The sequence below is a fragment of the Mobula hypostoma genome, chromosome 20, assembly GCF_963921235.1.
Source record: "Mobula hypostoma chromosome 20, sMobHyp1.1, whole genome shotgun sequence".
Lineage (NCBI taxonomy): Eukaryota > Metazoa > Chordata > Chondrichthyes > Myliobatiformes > Myliobatidae > Mobula > Mobula hypostoma.
Window position 1 is genome coordinate 27,479,057 of NC_086116.1, and position 19,996 is coordinate 27,499,052.

Genomic DNA, 19,996 nt, shown 5'->3' on the forward strand with positions numbered 1-19,996 from the left:
TGGAATGGGCTGCCAGTTGCCGGATATGATAGGGTCTTGTAAGAGATTCTTGGATAGTTACACAGAGTTTAGAAAAATAGAGGGCTATGGGTAAACTGAGGTAATTTCTAAGCAAATACATGTTCGGCACAGTTTTAAATTCAAAAGAGTCCGGGTTGTAGCCAAGGGCGGATCCAGCCTTTTTGATGAGTTTATTAAATATGACCAGTATGCAGACAAGTTTTTCACAGTACCTCAGTACGTGGCAATGATATACCAATTCAAATTCCATTTCCAGTACATCTTTCTAATTTTACGATATCAAATATTAACTAATCCCACGTAGGGTGAGATAGGTAGTATAATGTATTTAAAGCAAACCCATGTTGGGACAATAGCTTTGCAAATTAAAATTACTCAAGATAAGATAGTTATAATGTACTATGCAAATGTCTTGGGCACATATATAGCTAGGGTGCCTAAGATTTTTCCTTAATACTGTAGTAACTTTATGTATTGCACTGTACTGCCACAAAAAAAATCAAATTTCACAACATTTGTGAGTGATGAGAAATCTGATTCTGATCTGGGTCTCTATTGTGGACTGAGAGTGGGAAGGGGGCAGGGAGAGGGGAATCATGGTTGGGAAAGTTGAAGGGGAGAGGGGAGGGAGCAGAAAGCCCCAGTTCAATAAGCCAATTGTTTGGAATCGAATGACTCTGCCTCCTGGTGTCCCAGGGCTGGATGCATCGGCACCTGAGTCATCGCTCTGTCCCAGCACTTCTTCTCCTACCCGTCCCACACACCTCCCACAGCACTCAACCCTCGCCATTCTCAACGTCCTTTTGCATAGGACTGTACATCCTACCAGTTATCTCAAAGTTTAGTGTTATTTGCCTTGTATACAGTATGACCTTGTCATATCCTCATCAGTACAAGATAAATATAAAGTCTTTGGGTGTATGGTCCTTGTCTGTGGTAGTCATAAGGTAACTTTCTCAAGGGTGGATTAGGCAGTGTGGCAAACAGCCCTCACCCTTCTGTTGGTTCATCTATTCTTTCTCTGATCATTGGCCTTTGAAACAGGCCATTCTCCCCCGTAGGAAAGCCTCAGTTGACTGTGAATCTGAAAATGAGAATGTTTCTTATTGAAGCCTTGAGAAACAGGGTAACTATATCTAATCTGCATATCTCATCAAGCAATAAAAATGCTGTCATAGCAATATTACATTTATGCCAGCTACAGTATCTCAAAATAGTCTCTCATTTTGTGAAGAGAAACATTTCATCCCAAGGGATCTGTTGCAGTCTTAAAATGTTATTGTTCAAATTTTAATGTTAGTATGAATTTGAAAATTGGCCCAGAAGTGGATTTCGTCCCATTGAGTGTGATGACCCTTTTGTGAACCAAATGCCATTGTGGTTACTAATTCTATTGATATTTATGAGGAGAGCGTTTAATGGAAACAATCAGAACAGATAAAAGCACTGCCTCCCAAAAATGCACCTCGCTTAGATATCACAAAAATCGCAATTATTTTGACAGAACCTGTATTCATAACAATGGGAAAAAAATTACAACAGAATTATATCTTAGAGCAACACTTTTGATTGCTTCAGTGAAAATCAATTGATGTTGAAAACAACTATATTCCCCTGGAAGCAAATGACGTATCACTCAAAATATTGCTGCAGCAAGCCTCAACAAAATTCATCTTGATAAGCTCCTTTTCTGTGTGAGTTATATCAGACTCTCTTAGGTTAATTTTATTAATCTATGCAATGCATTTTTAATCCTGTTTAGATTAGCTATCTTTGACAAAAAGCAATCTAGTACTCCATTGAATTATCTGTTGATCTGTGTAAGGAATCAAAATATTGCCATGAAAGATGAAGAGACACAGGTAAACAATTTCCCTTGTGATAAATTTGAATTCCACAACAGAGCATTTACTAATTCTGAATAGTTAGACATAACATCTGTGTACAATAAGATCTATTTTGATATGTAACAAAACTTCATTTAATTCTATTCCTCAGATAATTAAATTATAGCTTATAATTTTCAAATAATGATAGTATCCAACACAATGTTTATTTTTTGTACTTGTGTATACATGCAACTATGCATAAGTGCACAGGAAAATTGCCTGCAGCAGTATCATATGGCCATAATATCATATAAGCAGCATTCACAGGGTAAACAATTATTATAAGAAAGAGCACAATCACTACAAATGGACTGTTGTGATTAGGGTTGTGCCAATTAATTTAAGAACTTGACCCGAATAGCTGAAGGCAGGTATCTGTTTTTGAACCTGCTGTTGTTAGACTTAAGGCTTCTGTAACACGTGTCTGATGGTAGTTATGAGAAGAATGCATCGCCCAGAGAGTGGGGATCTTTGAGGGATATTACCTCCTTGAGGAAATGTCCCCCACAGATACTACTGATGGTGGGAAGGGATCTGTCTGTTATATATTAGGCTGCATCCATTACTTTCTGCAGCTTCTTACATTCCTGCACATTTGAATTGCTGAACCTGATCATGATGCAACCATTCATGATACTTTCAACAGCATATCTGTGGAAGTTTTAGTGTTTGCTGATGAGCCAAACCTCCTAAGAAAGTCAAGATGCTGGTTCACCTACCCATCACAGACCTTCCCACCATTGAGCACATCTACAGGAAACGTTTTCGCAGGAAAGTGGCATCCATCATCAAGGTCCCCCACCACCCAGGATATGCTCTCTTCTTATTGTTACCACCAGGAAGGAGGTTCAGAAGCCCGAAGGCACGCACTCAGTGACTCAGGAACAGTGGCTATATTTTAATAGGAGGGTAAAGATTTGTTTTTCAACCTTTCGAAGTTTGAGTGTTGTAGTTGTGCTGTGGAGAGTATTCTGAAAAGCTGCATCACTGTCTGGTGTGGGGGGAGACTACTACACAGGAACAAAAGAAGCTACAGAAAGGTGTAGAATTACTCAGCTTCTTTTGGGTACTAGCCTCCGTATTATCTAAGATAAGTGGTGACTCAGAAAGCCATTACTAAGGACCCCCATCACTCAGGCCATGTCCTGTTCTCACTGTCACCATCAGGAAGGAGCTGCAGAAGCCTGAAGGCACACACTCAGCGATGCAGGAACAGCTCCTTCTGCTCTGCCATCTGATCCCTAAAAGATGATTGAACTCATAAACACTACTTCAACACCTTATATTCCGTCTGGGTAGCCTCCAACCTGATTGCATGAACATTGATTTCTCTCACTTCCGTTAATGCCCCTCCTCCCCGTCTTACCACATCCCTTATTTACTTTTATTTCCCCCCTTTTTTTCCTCTCTCTGTCCCTCTCACAATCACTCCTTGCCTGCTCTAAATCTTCCTCTGGGCTCCCCTCCCCCTTTCTTTCTTTCTCCATAGGCTTCCCATCCCATGATCCTTCTCCAACTCTGTATCCCTTTTGCCAATCAACTTTCCAGCTCTTGGCTCCATCCCTCCCCTCCTGTCTTCTCCTATCATTTCAGATCTCCCCCTCCCCCTCCCACTTTCAAATCTCTTATTATCTCTTCTTTCAGTTAGTCCTGACGAAGGGTCTTGGCCCGAAACATCGACTGTACCTCTTCCTATAGATGCTGCCTGGCCTGCTGTGTTCCACCAGCATTTTGTGTGTGTTGCTTCACTTTTACATCTGTTTTTGCACTATTTTTAATTTAACTATTTAATGTACATAGTTTTTTCTATATCATGTATTGATTGTACTGCTGCTGCTAAGTTAACAAATTTCGCGACATATGGCAGTGATATTAAATCTGATTCCTCTTGCTGCTGCCGTCAGGAAGAGCGTACAGTACCTTCTGGTCTCTCACCACCAGGTTCAGGAAGAGTTATTACCCCTCAACCATTAGGCTATTCAACCAAAGGGGATAACTTAACTTCATCATTGAAATATTCCTATAATATATGGACTCTCGTTGAAGGTTTCTTCATCTCATATGCTTGATATTTATTGTTTACTTATTATTATTATGTCTTTCTTTCTTTTTGTATTTGCACAGTTTCTTTTGCACATTGGTTGTATGCCCAAGTTGTTGAGGTTATTCATTGATTCTATTATGGTTTTATTGAGTATACCTGCGTATGGTGAGGTATATGTACTTTGATAATAAATTAACTTTGACCTGTATGATTGTATCAATGTGCTGGGCCCAGGACAGATTGTCTGATATGTTAATGGCCAAGATTTTAAAGCTGCTGACTCCCTTCACTGCCAGTACCCCAACATGTTCACACTCCATGCCTTTTTCTATAGTTTTAGTGACAATGAGCAAGTGATTGTGGTTGCAGCACCACTCAACCACTAAATTATCGTCTTCCGGCAAGCTGACCACAAGCCCAATCTGAGTGCTGACTGTGGTTATGAAAGACTTGATTCAGGTATCTATTTTGACATCACTGGGGATGTCCTTACTGTTATAAGGTCCAGCCATAACTTTCCCCACTCCTCCACTGTGATTTCATTGTATAATTTACCACTGAGTGAGGCAACTGTGCCCTACATGGAGGATTCAACCCTGAAGTAGAGTCTTGGCCCGAAATAACATCAACTGTTTATTCATTTCCAAAGATGCTGCCTGATCTGTTGACTTCCTTCAGCATTTTGTGTGTGTTGTTCTGGATTTCCAGCATCTTCACAATCTCTTGCTTTTATGGAATAGTCAAGTACCACGGATAACTACATTGAGTTTGCACATTAGTGGAGCATTTTTGTCGCAAAAGGCCACTGACAGATCTGTCTCATAACAGTGAGGCCCAAGCCTTTGCCTTTTGTTCCCAGGACTGACAAATCCACAACCTTGTATTCAATTCAGAAGCAAATTTTTATGCCAGCTTACTCTTTCCACTTTTTTTATATTGTTCACTGCGGAAAATTCCAGGTTAATTATGAATTGTTGAGGAGGTTGGGGTGTGAACCAGCATCCATTGGCTCCAGATCCTTGATGCATCAGCATGTAATTCATACTGACTCCAGTGAAGAAATGAAGATAATCTACGCTGTCAGAAGTGCTGCTGTTTGGATGTGGTGTTTAACCATGACTCCATCTTTTCTCTCAGCTGGCTATAATAGTTCCCATGGTAGTAATTCAAAGATTGTTCCCATCATTCTGATTAATGCTTGTCTTTTAGTTTATATGACTGAAGCAAATTATCTAATGCTGTCATATTTCTGTTGGCAAGAACTTATACCAATGAATATACTTCAAATGATTTCATTGATTTTAAAGCATTTAGGTATCCCAAGGATGTGGAAAATTGCATATAAAAGTTTGGGGGACCACTTTGTCAAGCACCTCTGCTCCATCTTCCAAAATCGAAATTCCCGTTGGCCAAGCATTTTAATTCTGACCCCCATTCCAACTTGTCAGTCCATGGCCTCTTCTGCCATGAGACCATCCTCAGATTGGAGGAGTAACAGTGTGTATTCTGTCTGCGTAGCCTCCAGACTGATGGCACGAATATACAAGTAGATTTCTCCTATCGGTTTAAAAAATGTTTCCTTCCCCCTCCCCTGTTCTTCCATTCCTCACTGTAGCCTCTTACCTCTTCTCACCTTCCCTGGTACCCCTTCTCCTGTAGTCCACTCTCCTCTCCTATCAGATTCCTTCTTCTCCAGCCTCGACCTTTCCAACCCACCTGGCTTCACCTATCACCTTCTAGCTCTCCTCCTTCCCGTCCCCCCCACCTTTTTATTTTGGCATCTTTCCCCTTCCATTCCAGTCCTGAAGAAGGGTCTTTACCTGAATCAACTGTGAGTTCATATCCATGAATGCTTCTTGACCTGCTGAGTTCCGCGTACATTTTCTGCATGTTGCTTTGGATTTCCAGGATCTGCAAAAAATTTTCTGTTTTACATAAATCATTCCTCGTTTTCTTCCTTTTGATTTAAACTGCTGTGGTGAGTTATGCATCACAGTCTCAGTTGTGCATATTTCAATAAGAAGGAAGAGAAACTCAAGGCTTTTTACAAATCTGAAGGTGGCTTCCATTTGACTTTGGTGTTCCCTGTAATAACATTATAAGAGACTGGCAAACTTGTAGATGGTCAAAATAGATACCTGAATCAAGTCTTTCATAACTACCGTTTTCAACTGTGAACATGCTCCACAGTTCATTTAAAACATTATACATCCCTCTGCAAAATGATGTTACAAGAAATTTTGTGTTCAGTTTACTTTGCTTTCCTTAGCTCGGTGATGAGGAGGATTCCCTCTGGAATTCTTTAATTATTCTGGAGCTTGTTGAAAATGAGAGAGAAGAATTAAAAACTTTTTAATCAAGTTGATACAAAGCAGTTTTGCACTCTGCTGATATATCAAATTTACTGCAAAACACTGGCATAATGTTGACTGCAATTCCCTCTACAATGAGAACTCAGAACATAGAGTAGAGTACAGAACAGGAACAGAACTACAATGTGCTGAACTAATTACATTAGTAATCAGAAGCCCAACTAACCTAATTGCTTTTATCTACATAACGTCCATGTCCTTCAATTTGCTGCACATTCCTGTGACTGACTAAGAGGCTTTTGAATGCCCTGGTTGTATTTGACTCTGCCACCACCCAGGCAGTGAATTCCAGGTGCTCTCTACTCTGTGTGACAGTATATCGTTATGGTACCAAAGACTTTTGCGCAGTACTGTATATGCAAACGTGGAGAGCGAGTTGATAAACCTGGTGGGAACATAGGCTGCTGGCAATGGCGAGGGCAGAGCAGCACAGGACGGGTGTGGGACAGGTAGCAGAGAAGAAGTACCAGTGTTTGGCACAGGTGCAGACACACCCAGCCCTGAGACACCAGGCAAGGTTATTTGATTCCAAACAATTGGTTTATTGATCATTACAGAATGTCTCTCTGGATGCTTCCTGTTCCCTCCCCTTTCCCTTCGCCTTTTTCCAATCATGATTTTCCCCTCCCACTCTCAATCCACAATAGGGACCCGTATCATAATCCTATTTATCATCACTCACACATGTCATGTAACTTGTTTGCTTTTTGCAGCAGCAGCTGTATAGTGCAATACATAAAATTACTGACTTTTACACAGTACTGTATAAATCAGATATTGTTAGCATTATTTATGCAGAGTTAAAGTATTTAGCTCTGGGTGATACATCCTGCTGTTGTACACATTGGAAGTTCAGGGAAAGGCTTTCTAAAATATTGGATTTTAACTTCATGGGTTCCCTTAAGCGGATTGCACATGTAGCCAGGTTCGCAGGCTGGAGGTCCATGTGTGCTCCATGGAATGGTAAAACCCTGCTTCACAGAACAACACTTTGAAGACAGGGAGCAAGGAGTGCTAAGCTAGCTAAGGTGAGGAGCCTTGGGTCCCATGATACCAGGCTCAGGAGCAATTATTACCCTTCCACCATCAAGCTTCGTCAGCATGGATAAATTCTCTCACCACAGCACTGACTGATCACTGAATACAATCTATGGACTCACTTTCAAGGACTCTACAATTGATTTATTATTATTATTTGATTTTTCTTTACATTTGCACAGTTTGTGGTCTTTTGCACATTGGTTGCTTGACAGTGTTTGTGTGCTGATCTTCATCGATTCCATTGTATTTCATTGTTTTACTGCGACTGCCGACAAGAAAATCAATCTCAGGGTAATATTTGGTGACACGCTTGCTTTGATAATAAATTTTTCTGAACTTTTGTGTGAAATTGTTGCATAAACTGGAGTTGCCACCGTCGTCAGAAGATAGTAACTGGGGTTATAGAAAATAGTGCCTGAGAGGATGATTGAGAGATTGTTATTGAAACGGAGCGTGCAGACAGGTGAATATTTAAGGTACATTTTGAAGGATTAGACCAACTGCAGAGTGGAGACACAATTTGTAGGACATGAGAATGCCAGTGGATTATGGATTCAGCTCTGCTTTCCTGCTTTCAGCTACTGAGGTACTTGAAAGTATTTCTGTCTCTCAATCTCCTGCAGTCAGTGGGTTCATGGTAACAAGTTGTCAGTCTTCAAATAGGACTGAAAAAGCAGAAATCTTCAAGGATGTGCTGCTCAAAAACTGGTACACAGCATCAGAGGCACTTAAAGGATTTCAAACCACAGCATGTTACCATGCAGCGAGTTAGTGTGTACATAGGAAAAGAGTGAAACATCAAACTGTATAAGTCAATGATAATTTATTGTTAGAGATAGATAATGTCTCCCTCGTAGTGCTTTGGCACCCTGGTACAAGGATAAAGGAGAGCAGAAAATGGGTGCAGAATATTTTAAAAGAGAAATGAGCGAGCTAAAGATTCAGTTACATGGAGCATCAATGATATAGAAAGGGAAGAAATAGTAGCATTACAGTCCAATTTTCAGAATCTAGGATGGAAGAGCTGGGATTTCACAGGTAGGTAACTCTGGATTGCTCAAAGTTCAAAGTACATTTATTATCAGAGTATGTATGCATTATGCAACCTCGAGAGTCATCTCCTTATAGGCAGCTACAAAACAAAGAAACTCAAAAGAACCTATTTTAAAAGAAGACTGTCAAACACCCAATGAGCAGAGGAAAAAAAACATTGTGCAAACAATAACGTAAGCCAATAACATTCAGAACAGAAGTGCATCTACAACGTAGATCATAGAATAGTACAGCACAGTACAGGCCCTTCGGCCCACAATGTGTGCCGACCCTCAAACCCTGCCTCCACCTTAAATTCCTCCATATACCTGTCTAGTAGTCTCTTAAACTTCACTAGTGAATCTGCTTCCACCACTGACCCAGGCAGTGCATTCCACGTACCAACCACTCTCTGAGTAAAAAACCTTATTCTAATGTCCCCCTTGAACTTCCCATCCCTTACCTTAAAACCATGTCCTCTTGTATTGAGCAGTGGTGCCCTGGGGAAAAGGCACTGGCTGTCCACTCTATCTATCTATCTATCTATCTATCTATATACTACTAAAATTCTCATGCTCTGTCTGTCTGTTTGTCTGTTTGTGACCTCCAATTAACGCAAACGGTGCATTACAGCAGAACTTTTTTTGGCCAAATTGAATTAAAATGTGCTAACTTACAGAATGCAGGCAAAGTTCAGGGTTATATATTCGTATAAAATTGCTGATTCACCAAAATCAACAGGCTCTCTTTTAACCCGAGAGTCGATCCGCCATCACGGAAATCGGGACGCAACAGCCCGATGCAAGCACATGGCCAGCCTCAGCAGCAATACCTACCGGAGCATAAGGGCAGGGTAACCCTATTTTGAGGGGTGACATTCTGCTAAACCATCAGCATGTGCAGGATTGGGACAGATCTAACTGCCACCCATCAATAAGAGATAATTTAATCTTATTGTAATGACATAGTTCGAGACATCCATGAAACCCTTTGCTGCAGTCAAAGGACAGCGGTGACTATATCACGTCCATTTAGGAGACCGCCAACCACATATCAAAAATAATCAGCATCCTTTGGTGTTATTGGTTCGTATCTTCTATCCAGCATTAGAGTAAAAAAATAGTCAGCCTAATTATGCCACGTGGAAAGGGAAGGGGGACATTATGGCCAAACGTCGTCAGGAAGCAGCAAGGAGAGGTAGAGAACAAGAATCGGATGAGGCCAGGGCCGCACAACTCCAGGATCAAAGAGTCAGGACAAAAAAAGATGAGAGAAGAAGAGACAGAGGAGGAGACGTATGCACGTCTCCAGGATCAGAGACAAACAACAAACAGCCGAGGAGATGAAGAGACAGGGGATGAAAGGGCTGCACGTCTCCAGAATGACAATGAGAGGCACAAGGGTGGCAGATAAACCAGAATGATGCCATCAAAAGTGTCCTTCGTTAAATGAGGAGCAGCTATATTTGTTTTGCTACGCTTCGCTCTTTTATAAACTGAGGTTTTCTACTTCAGTTTCGAAAGCAAAGCGATACCAATAGCATTCAGGAAAATTGGATGTTCATTCTGGTCACATCAGACTGCACTGGTCGTCGTGGCTATCCCTTGAGGTCGAGGATGATAGTCTTCGTTCTGTTGATCTACTTATGGGCTCTCAAGTGGCTTTGAGTCCAATCTTGGCTTTGAAAGTTCTTCCGCATTCAGGACAGGTAGTTCCAGATGGCAGATCGGGCTTTGGTTGTTGCTGCCTCTCTTTCCATTTTCTTCTCTTTTCTTCTAATTCTGCACATCTGTTGGCTTCGAAAGTTGCTGTTCCTTCTCGGATGATGGTGGCGGAAGTTACGGAGAATTACATGTTGGACCCGGAGGTTGGTGGGGTGGTAGGTGAGGACAAGGGGAACCCCATTCCTAGTGGGGTGGTGGGAGGATGGAGTGAGAGCAGATGTGCATGAAACAGGGGAGATGTGTTTTTAATTCCATGTCCCATTCCCATTCTGATATGTCTATCCACGGCCTCCTCTACTGTAAAGATGAAGCCACACACAGATTGCAGGAAGACACCTTATATTCCGTCTGGGTATCCTCCAACCTGATGGCATGAACATTGACTTCTCAAACTTCCGCTAATGGCCCCACCTCAACCGTTATTTATTTATTTTTTTATATACACACATTCTTTTTCTCTCTTTCCTTTTTCTCCCTTTGTCCCTTTCACTATACCCCTTGCCCATCCTCTGGACTTCCCCCGTTCCCCTTTCTTTCTCCCTAGGCCTCCTGTCCCATGATCCTCTCATATCCCCTTTGCCAATCACCTGTCCAGATCTTGGCTCCATCCCTCCCCCTCCTGTCTTCTCCCATCATTTCAGATCTCCCCCTCCCCCTCCCACTTTCAAATCTCTTACTAGCTTTTCTTTCAGTTAGCCCTGACGAAGGGTCTCGGCCGGAAACGTCGACTGTACCTTTTCCTAGAGATGCTGCCTGGCCTGCTGCATTCACCAGCAACTTTTATGTGTGTTGCTAGGCTTCAATGCTTGTTGTTTTTGCTTCATTTAGCACACTGACGTTGGTTCTTCTATCTTCCCTGCTGATATTTAAGATGTTTTGAAGACAGTGTTGATGGAACTTTTCAAGTGCCTTCAGATGCCGTTGGTATGTTGTTCAAGTTTTCTGATGCATACAGGAATGTTGGGATTATGACCACCAGAAGACCATAAGATAGAGGAACAGAACCAGGCCATTTGGCCCGTCGAGTCTGCTCCACCATTTTATTATGGCTGGCCCATGTTTCCTCTCAGCACCAATCTCCTGACATCTCCCAGATAAAAGTATCTCTTCATACCCTGACCAATCAAGAATCTATCAACCTCTGCCATAAATATACATAAGACTTGTCCGCCATAGCTGCCTGTGGCAAAGAATTCCACAGATATACCACTCACTGGCTAAAGAAATTCCTCTTCATCTCCTTTCTAAAATGACGTCCTTCTATTCTGAAGCTGTCTCCTCTGGTCTTAGGCACTCCCACCGTAGGAAACATCCTCTCCGCATCCACTCTATCAAGGCCTTTCATCATTCGATAGGTTTCAATTAGGTCACTCCTTATTCTTCTGAGTTCTAGTGAGCACAGGCCCAGAGCCATCAAATCCTCTTCATATGACAAACCGTTCAACCCTGGAATAATTTTCATCAATCTCCTTTGTTCCTATCATGCCGATGAATGTCTGGCTGAGGGAATGGTGCAGGGAGGAAGATATCAGACACTTGCAGGATTGAGGCAGATAAAAGCACACTGACTAGAAATATTAACTCCTGCTCTCTGCACTGATGTTCAAACCCAGCCGGGTCCCACCCTGGGCAGCAGCAGTATCTGTGCAGAAGAAAGGCCTGGCAATCTACTTGTGTATCTTGCCATGAAGACCCTATGGTCTATGAGGTCGCGAAGAGTTGGACTCGACTTAATGACTGAACAACATTAAACATATGCAGTACTGTGTAAAATCTTAGATATATAAGCTAGGGTGCCTAAAACCTTTCCACAATACTGTAGTAAAGTTTGTATTGCATTGTTCTGCTGCCACAAAAAAATCATGACATATGTGAGTGATGATAAACCTGTTTCTGATATGAGTCCCTATTGTGGACTGAGAGCAAGAAAGGGCAGGGAAAGGGGAATCATGGTTAGGGAAAGGGAAAGAGAGAGAGGGAGGGAACTGGAAGCACCAAAGAGACGTTCTGTAATGAACAATAAGCCAATTCCTTGGAATCAAATGATCTTGCCTGGTGTCACAAGGCTGGGTGTGTCTACACCTGTACAGCCAACACTCCAACACTGGTCCTACAGCCCTCGTGTGGCGCCCCACCCTCTCCATCCCCAACATCCTTCGCTCCTGCCAGGTTTACAAACTCATTCTCTTCACCATATTAATAAATACAGTACTGTGCAAAAGCCTTTGGCATCCTAACATATCTTTTTCTTAAACTAATTTGATTTCTAACTAATAGCCAGAAACTTGTGCACTGAGCTCTGCGGAAAAGGAGGTTGAAAGGAAACAGATACTGTGCATTCAGAGTGTTGTATGGTTTGACTAACACAACTGTGAAGATGGACCTTAACTTGGTTGTGGCATCAGTGCTGCGATTGTAAGCTCAAACTGATGTGCTTTAAGTCAAGCTGGAAATGAAAAAAAATTCTTGTTAAAGAAATATAGAATAGATTCCCATCAGAAGCAGTTAATGCCTTATGAGTTAAATCTTTCAAGAGGAACTGGATCAATACCTACTTAAGAATGGGGCTGAAGATTATAAGGAAAACTGTAGACAGATGCGAATGATAAAATACTCTTAATTCCAACCCTGCTGCAACCATGAAGATATCAACCATTGGATAACTGACTCAGATTGAAGCGTGTAGATAGCATTATGTTGGAGTAATAACTTGTTGTTGCTTTTGGGAGTCAAGACAAATTTCACACATTAATAAAACACTTTTTAACACAGCTGGAGTTAGAAATTTTGGAAATACCTTACATCTCCCATCTGGGGTCCTGGTAAAGCCATTGACAACAGAAGTTTTACTTAATGCCTAACTTGTATCATACCTGTCAAGCATATAGAACAACATTTTATGAGGATAAGCCTACAGCCTATCCCAATTTATTTTAATATTTCAGTGGTTCAACTTAATATCAGAATGCATACAGTAAACAACCTGAAATTCTTACTCTTTGCAGACACCCACAAAACAGAGAAAAAAATCCCCAATGAATGAATGACAAAAAAAGTTAGAACCCCGAAGCTCCCCCTGCCCCTTTGCATGCACAAACAGTAACAAAATCATCAACACTCCCCCCTCCTCTCACTTCCTTGAGCAAGCATCACCCACCTCCACCACCCACCCTGCAAGCAACAGCACAGCCCCCGGAGACCATGATTTAGGGTCCATCAAAAACTACTGTTCATCTCAACACTTCGACATCTCAGACAGGCTCGCTCTCTTTCACTAATGAGAGAGAGAGAGAGAGATCGCTCCTGCCACAGGGAGAAGGGGAGGCCAACAGCTCGCTGATTGATGTACAGTATTATACGTTTAATTTCGGTACAGTGCTGGAAGTAGAATGCACCAGGAAATTGTGAGGTGAAAGTTAGCAGAAGCTTTTTCAATGACAAGTATGCCCAAAGACTGAGTTAATCACTGAATTTACTGACGTTAATTCAGTTCTGCATATCAATGAACTTAGAGCTTCAGGCCATAATATGCAAAAACAGATGGCAGAAATATGTGAAAATTCTTAAAAAATATGAATCCTAATTCTCTTTCTGGAAGCTTGTTTGTGTTGATCTCATTTACTTAGCATGGCAAAAGCAGTTTCTCTCCAGGGGTCTGGAATTGGGATTGGAATCATTACTTCGAGTTGCATTCACAGAGGAAATGAACTGCTGGTGCACACCACAACAGGTGCTGCACGGAGTAATAAATAGATAGTTCCATCATTTGCCATTAAATGATAGTTTGTCAGGAAAATTTTAAAGCTGTATTACCCTTTGAATAACAATGTCAAAATTGTTACCTAGAATAAAAGTCACTAGCAAAAGCCAATACTTAAATACTTTTTAAAACAATAGACACTGCAGATATGTGAGTGATGACACGGGTCTCTATTGTAGAATAAGAGACGGGAAAAGGGGAAGGAATGGGAAGCACCAGAGAGACGTATTGTAATGATCAATAAACTAATTGTTTGGAATCAAATGAGCTTGCCTGGTGTCTCAGGGCTGAGTGTGTCTGCACCTGTGCCCCCCTCCCCTGGCACTCCTTCTCTGCCACCTGGCCCACACCCCTCCCACAGTGCTCCACCCTCACCATTCCCAACATCCTTTGCTCCCGCCAGATTTACAAGCTCGGTCGCTGCTCCACGTTGACAAATACAGTACTGTGCAATAGTCTTAGGCACCCTAGCTATACACATGTGCCTAGGAGTTTTGTAGAGTGCTGTGCCTCATTTGTTTTAAAGGAATGAATGTGTTTTATAACACTTCATCTTTCATTTAGTGGTGTGTTTAGCTGGCAGTGTGTGCATTTATTGCCCAGTCTTAGTTGCATCTGAATAGAGGAGATAGCTATGGTTCAACCTTATCAGTTGGTATGGAGTCACATATGAACTTCAAAGTAAATTTATTATCAAAGTATGTATATGTATATAGTACCCTGAGATTTGTTTTCTTGTGGGCATTCAAAGTTCAAGAAAGAAATACAACAGAATCAATGAAAAACTACACACAGACCAAGACTGATGAACAACCAATGTGAAACAGAAGACAAAGTGTGCAGCTACAAATAGGTAATTAAAACTGAGGGCATAAGTTGTAGTGTCCTTTAAAGTGAGACTATAGGTTGTGGAATCAGTTCATTGTTGAGGTGAGTGAAATTATCCACTCTCATTCAGGAGCATGATGGTTAATAACTGCTCCTGTACCTGGTGGTGTGGGACCTAAGGCTCCCGTAACCTTGATGGCAGCAGTGAGAGGCGTGCATGGCCTGGATGGTGCGGGTCTTTGATGAGGCATGCTACTTTCTTGTGACAGTGCTTTGTGAAGAGGAGTGTAATGGTGGGGAGGACTTTCCCTTTGATGGACTGGACTGTATCCACCATTATTTGTAAGCTTTTCCATTCTCTGAGGGTCCAACCTGGTTCCAACATATAGATGTAGTCATAAAGGAGGCAAGACAGCGACTATACTTTATTAGGAGTTTGAAGAGATTTGGCATGTCAACAAGTACACTCAAAAACTACTATAGTTGTACCATAGAGAAGATTCTGACAGGTTGCAATACTGTCTGGTATGGAGGGGCTACTGCACAGGACCAAAAGAAGCTGCAGAAGGTTGTAAATCTAGTCAGCTCCACCTTGGGCACTAGCCTACAAAGTACCCAGGACATTTTTAGGGAGTGGTGTCTCAGAAAGGCAGCATCCATTATTAAGGTCCTCCAGCACCCAGGGCATGCCCTTTTCTCACTGTTACCATCAGGTGGGAAGTACAGAAACCTGAAGGCACACACTCAGCAATTCAGGAACAACTTCTTCCCCTCTGCCATCCGATTGCTAAATGGACATTGAAGCTTTGAACACTACCTCACTTTTTTTTAAATATACAGTATTTCTGTTTTTGCATGTTTTTAAAATCTATTCAATATACGTAATTGATTTACTTTATTTATTATTATGATTTTTTTAATTTATTATTTTTTTTCTCTTTGTTGGATTGAACTGCTGCTGCTAACTTAACAAATTTCACGTCCCATGCCGGTGATAATAAACCTAATTTTGATTCTGATTCTGATTCTTTGGTGATGGCATTTCCATTCCAGGCCATGCTGTAACCAGTCAGGGTACTTTCCACTGTGCATCAGTGGAAGTTTGTTAAAGTTTCAGTTGACTTGCTGAATCTGCACAAGCTACTCAGAAACTAGAGGTGCAGCCATATTTTCTTTGTAATAGAACTTGTATTGTGTTACCAGGACAAATCATCTGAAATAATAATGCCAAGCAATTTTAAATTAATTATCTTCCTTATCTGGCCTATAGGCCATACTGAGAAAGGACCATAGATATTCTTTCATGAAGGACAATAATGACCCACATGGGCAGTTTGGCTCTGGGGACTGCCGGGTGTCATATCTTTTGCTAACTGCTTAATTGTGCTTAGTTTCATCACTTCAGGATTGTATGCTTTGCTAGTTGCTAATAAAGGATTGAATATAATTCTTTAATTTAAGACAAGACAAGACAAAGGAGCAGAATTAGGCCATTAGGCCCATCGAGTCTGCTTCACCATTCAATCATGGCTGAAGCTATTTTTCTATCTGCTCCTCAGCCGCAGTTCCCAGCTCTCTCCCCGTAACCTTTGATACTATGTCCAATCAATTATCGATTAATATCTGCCTTGAATACACATATCGACCTGGCCTCCGTACATGCCAATCTGTAATTGTTCTACAAGTTCATCTACCTTATTCTGTATATAGCACACATTCACATGTAACACTTTCAGTCCTGTATTCACCCTTTTCGAATTTGTCCGCCTTTTATGTTGCAACTCATCCTGTTGACTGCAATTTTGTCCTATCATCAGCTTCTCCTCACTACACATTGACACTGCCGCTCAGTCTATCACCTTCTCAATCTCCCATACGAGTCGAAGGTGATTGAACTGCAGCTCCATTTCTTTAATACGTTCTGTGAGGAGCTGCAGCTCGGTGCCCCGGTGCGGATGTGTTTATCTGGGAGACTGGTGGTCTCCCAGATTTCCCTCATTGCACACAGAGTACAGACACTGCCCCTGGAGCCATTCTCACTGAACAACTACACCCTAACAGACGGGGAATGAACAAATAACAACAGAAAGTGTCAAACTTACCAGATGCTGTACCTCGCCCAAGCCTGGCCCAAACTTGATGAGCCAGAGCCTCACTAAACACTGGCACACTCAAAGGATGGCTGCCCCACTTTCACTCGAGTTATTTTTATTGGCTTTTTCTAATGAATCCCTGTTCTTGATTGGTCACTCCTCAATCAGAGACACTACCACAAAATGGACCTGACCGAAAGGTAGCCCTTTTTATGCATCCGTTGACGTTGTTTGTCCAAAAATTTATGTCCTCGATGGAGGGTTGGCTGGTGCAGGTGATGCACTGGATAGTTTTGTCTACGATGTCTAAAAACAAAGATCCCCACCATCATTTCCATGCCACCTTCACAGAGCTCCCATTAGGCAGGAGGTACAGAAGCTTGAAGTCCCACACCACAGGTCTCAGGAACAGCTACTTATCTTCAACCACTCAGTTCCTGAACTGACCAGCACAACCCAGATCTCCACCTCAGTAGAGCCAAAAAACACAGTGTCCAGAAGAAAATTAGCCTTGTGGTTGTATATGTGTCAGATATGCATGTATTTCGATAATAAATTTACTTTGAACTTTGAACTACTTTGATCAAAGCTCGAAAATGGACTTTATTGATCTATTTCTGTTTTCTGTGAGCACTGCTTATCTGATGCTCTGCCGGAAATTCCGTTGGAAGCTTTTCATTGCACCGTGAATACAAAATTCAAAGTAAATTTATTACCAAACTACATACTGTAAATGTCACCATATTCAACTGTGAGATTCATTTTCTTGCGGGTATGCCCAGTAGGACGAAGAAATACAACAGAATCAATGAAAAACTATACACAAAGAAATAGAAACATAGAAACATAGAAAAATGGAAAACCTACAGCACAATACAGGCCCTTCGGCCCACAAAGTTGTGTCAAACAGGTCCCTACCTTAGAACTACCTAGGCTTTACTCATAGCCCTCTACTTTTCAAAGCTCCATGTAGCCATCCAGGAGCCTCTTAAAAGACCCTATTGTATCCGCCTCAACCACTGCCACTGGCAGCCAATTCCATGCACATTCCAATCTTTGAAGGATAATTACTGGATAGATCATACAAGGATAACAACCCATGCTAGGCCATCAATAATGGCATTGGTCTATTAGAGTTACCACTACGCATTTGCTCTGCCAATGTATGTGCTTTTGATCAAGAGTGAGGGGGAAATGAGGCGAGAAGAGACAAAGAAAGTAACTGGAATGCAAACAGAAAGTCATCATGATTGATGCAACCATTGGTATGCACTCACGAGGAAATCTGCAGATGCTGGAATTTCAAGCAACACACATCAAAGTTGCTGGTGAATGCAGCAGGCCAGGCAGCATCTGTATGGAGAGGTACAGTCGACGTTTCGGGTCGAGACCCTTCGTCAGGACTAACTGAAGGAGGAGCTAGTAAGAGGTTTGGAAATGGGAGGGGAGGGGGAGATTCGAAATGATAGGAGAAGACAGGAGGGGGAGGGATGGAGCCAAGAGCTGGACAGGTGATTGGCAAAAGGGATATGAGAGGATCATGGGACAAGAGGCCTAAGGAGAAAAAAAAGGGAGAGGGGGGAAGCCCAGAGGATGGGCAAGGTGTATAGTGAGAGGGACAGAGGGAGAAAAAAGGAGAGAGAGAGAGAAAAAGAGTGTGTGTATATAAATAAATAACGGATTGGGTACGAGGGGGAGGTGGGGCATTAGCGGAAGTTTGAAAAGTCAATGTTCATGCCATCAGGTTGGTGGCTACCCAGATGAAATATAAGGTGTTGTTCCTCCACCCTGAGTGTGGCTTCATCTTTACAGTAGAGGAGGCCGTGGATAGACATATCAGAATGGGAATGGGACGTGGAATTAAAATGTGTGGCCACTGGGAGATCCTGCTTTCTCTGGTGGACAGAGCGTAGGTGTTCAGCGAAACGATCTCCCAGTCTGCGTCAGGTCTCGCCAATATATAGAAGGCCACATCAGGAGCACTTGTCCTCACTTACCACCCCACCAGCCTCCAGGTCCAACATATAATTCTCCGTAACTTGCGTCACCTCCAACATGTTCTCACCACTAAGCACATCTTTCCCTGCCCCCCCCCCCAGCTCTCCGCAGGAATTGCTCTCTACGCGACTCCCTTACCCATTCGTCCCCTCCATCCCTCCCCACCGATCTCCCTCCTGGCACGTATCCTTGTAAGTGGAACAAGTGCTACACATGCCCTTACACTTCCTCCCTCACTACCATGCAGGGCCCCAGACAGTCCTTCCAGGTGAGGCGACACTTCACCTGTGAGTCGGCTGGGGTGATATACTGCGTCTGGTGCTCCCGATTAGGCCTTCTATATATTGGCGAGACCTGACGCAGACTGGAAGATCGTTTAGCTGAACACCTACGCTCTGTCGGCCAGAGAAAGCAGGATATCCCAGTGGCCACACATTTTAATTCCACGTCCCATTCCCATTCTGATATGTATATCCACTGCCTCCTCTACTGTAAAGATGAAGCTACACACAGGTTGCAGGAACAACACCTTATATTCTGTCTGGGTAGCCTCCAACCTGATGGCATGAACATTGACTTTTCAAACTTCCGCTAATGCCCCACCTCCCCCTCGTACCCCATCCGTTATTTATTTATATACACACACTCTTTTTCTCTCTCTCCTTTTTCTCCCTCTGTCCCTCTCACTATACCCCTTGCCCATCCTCTGGGCTTCCCCCCTCCCCCTTTTCTTTCTCCCTACACCTCCTGTCCCATGATATTCTCATATCCCTTTTGCCAATCACCTGTCCAGCTCTTGGCTCCATCCCTCCCCCTCCTGTCTTCTCCTATCATTTCGAATCTCCTCCTCCCCCTCCCACTTTCAAATATCTTACTAGCTCTTCTTTCAATTAGTCCTGACGAAGGGTCTCGGCCCGAAACATCAACTGTACCTCTTCCTAGAGATGCTGCCTGGCCTGCTGCGTTCACCAGCAACTTTTATGTGTGTTGCATTGGTATGCACTGTTCAGTACAGAGTTATTGAAGTGTGTATTAGACAGCTATTTGAGAGAGCGAGCCACTGAAGATATTAGCTTTGAAAAGCAACAAATCGACTCAGATGAGCAAGTCAAAAATGCAAGAGGAAATTAATGTTTATTTTCTCTTCAGAACACAACAGGAGATGATTATAAAATCTGAGGCTTCTGCAGTATG

General features: G+C 42.4%; 1 protein-coding gene across 3 annotated transcripts in view; it reads left to right on the forward strand.

The window, feature by feature from the left end:
• Positions 1 to 19,996, forward strand: part of tafa5a (TAFA chemokine like family member 5a) — an 849,915-nt gene that overhangs the window by 753,629 nt on the left and 76,290 nt on the right. The window lies entirely within an intron of this gene.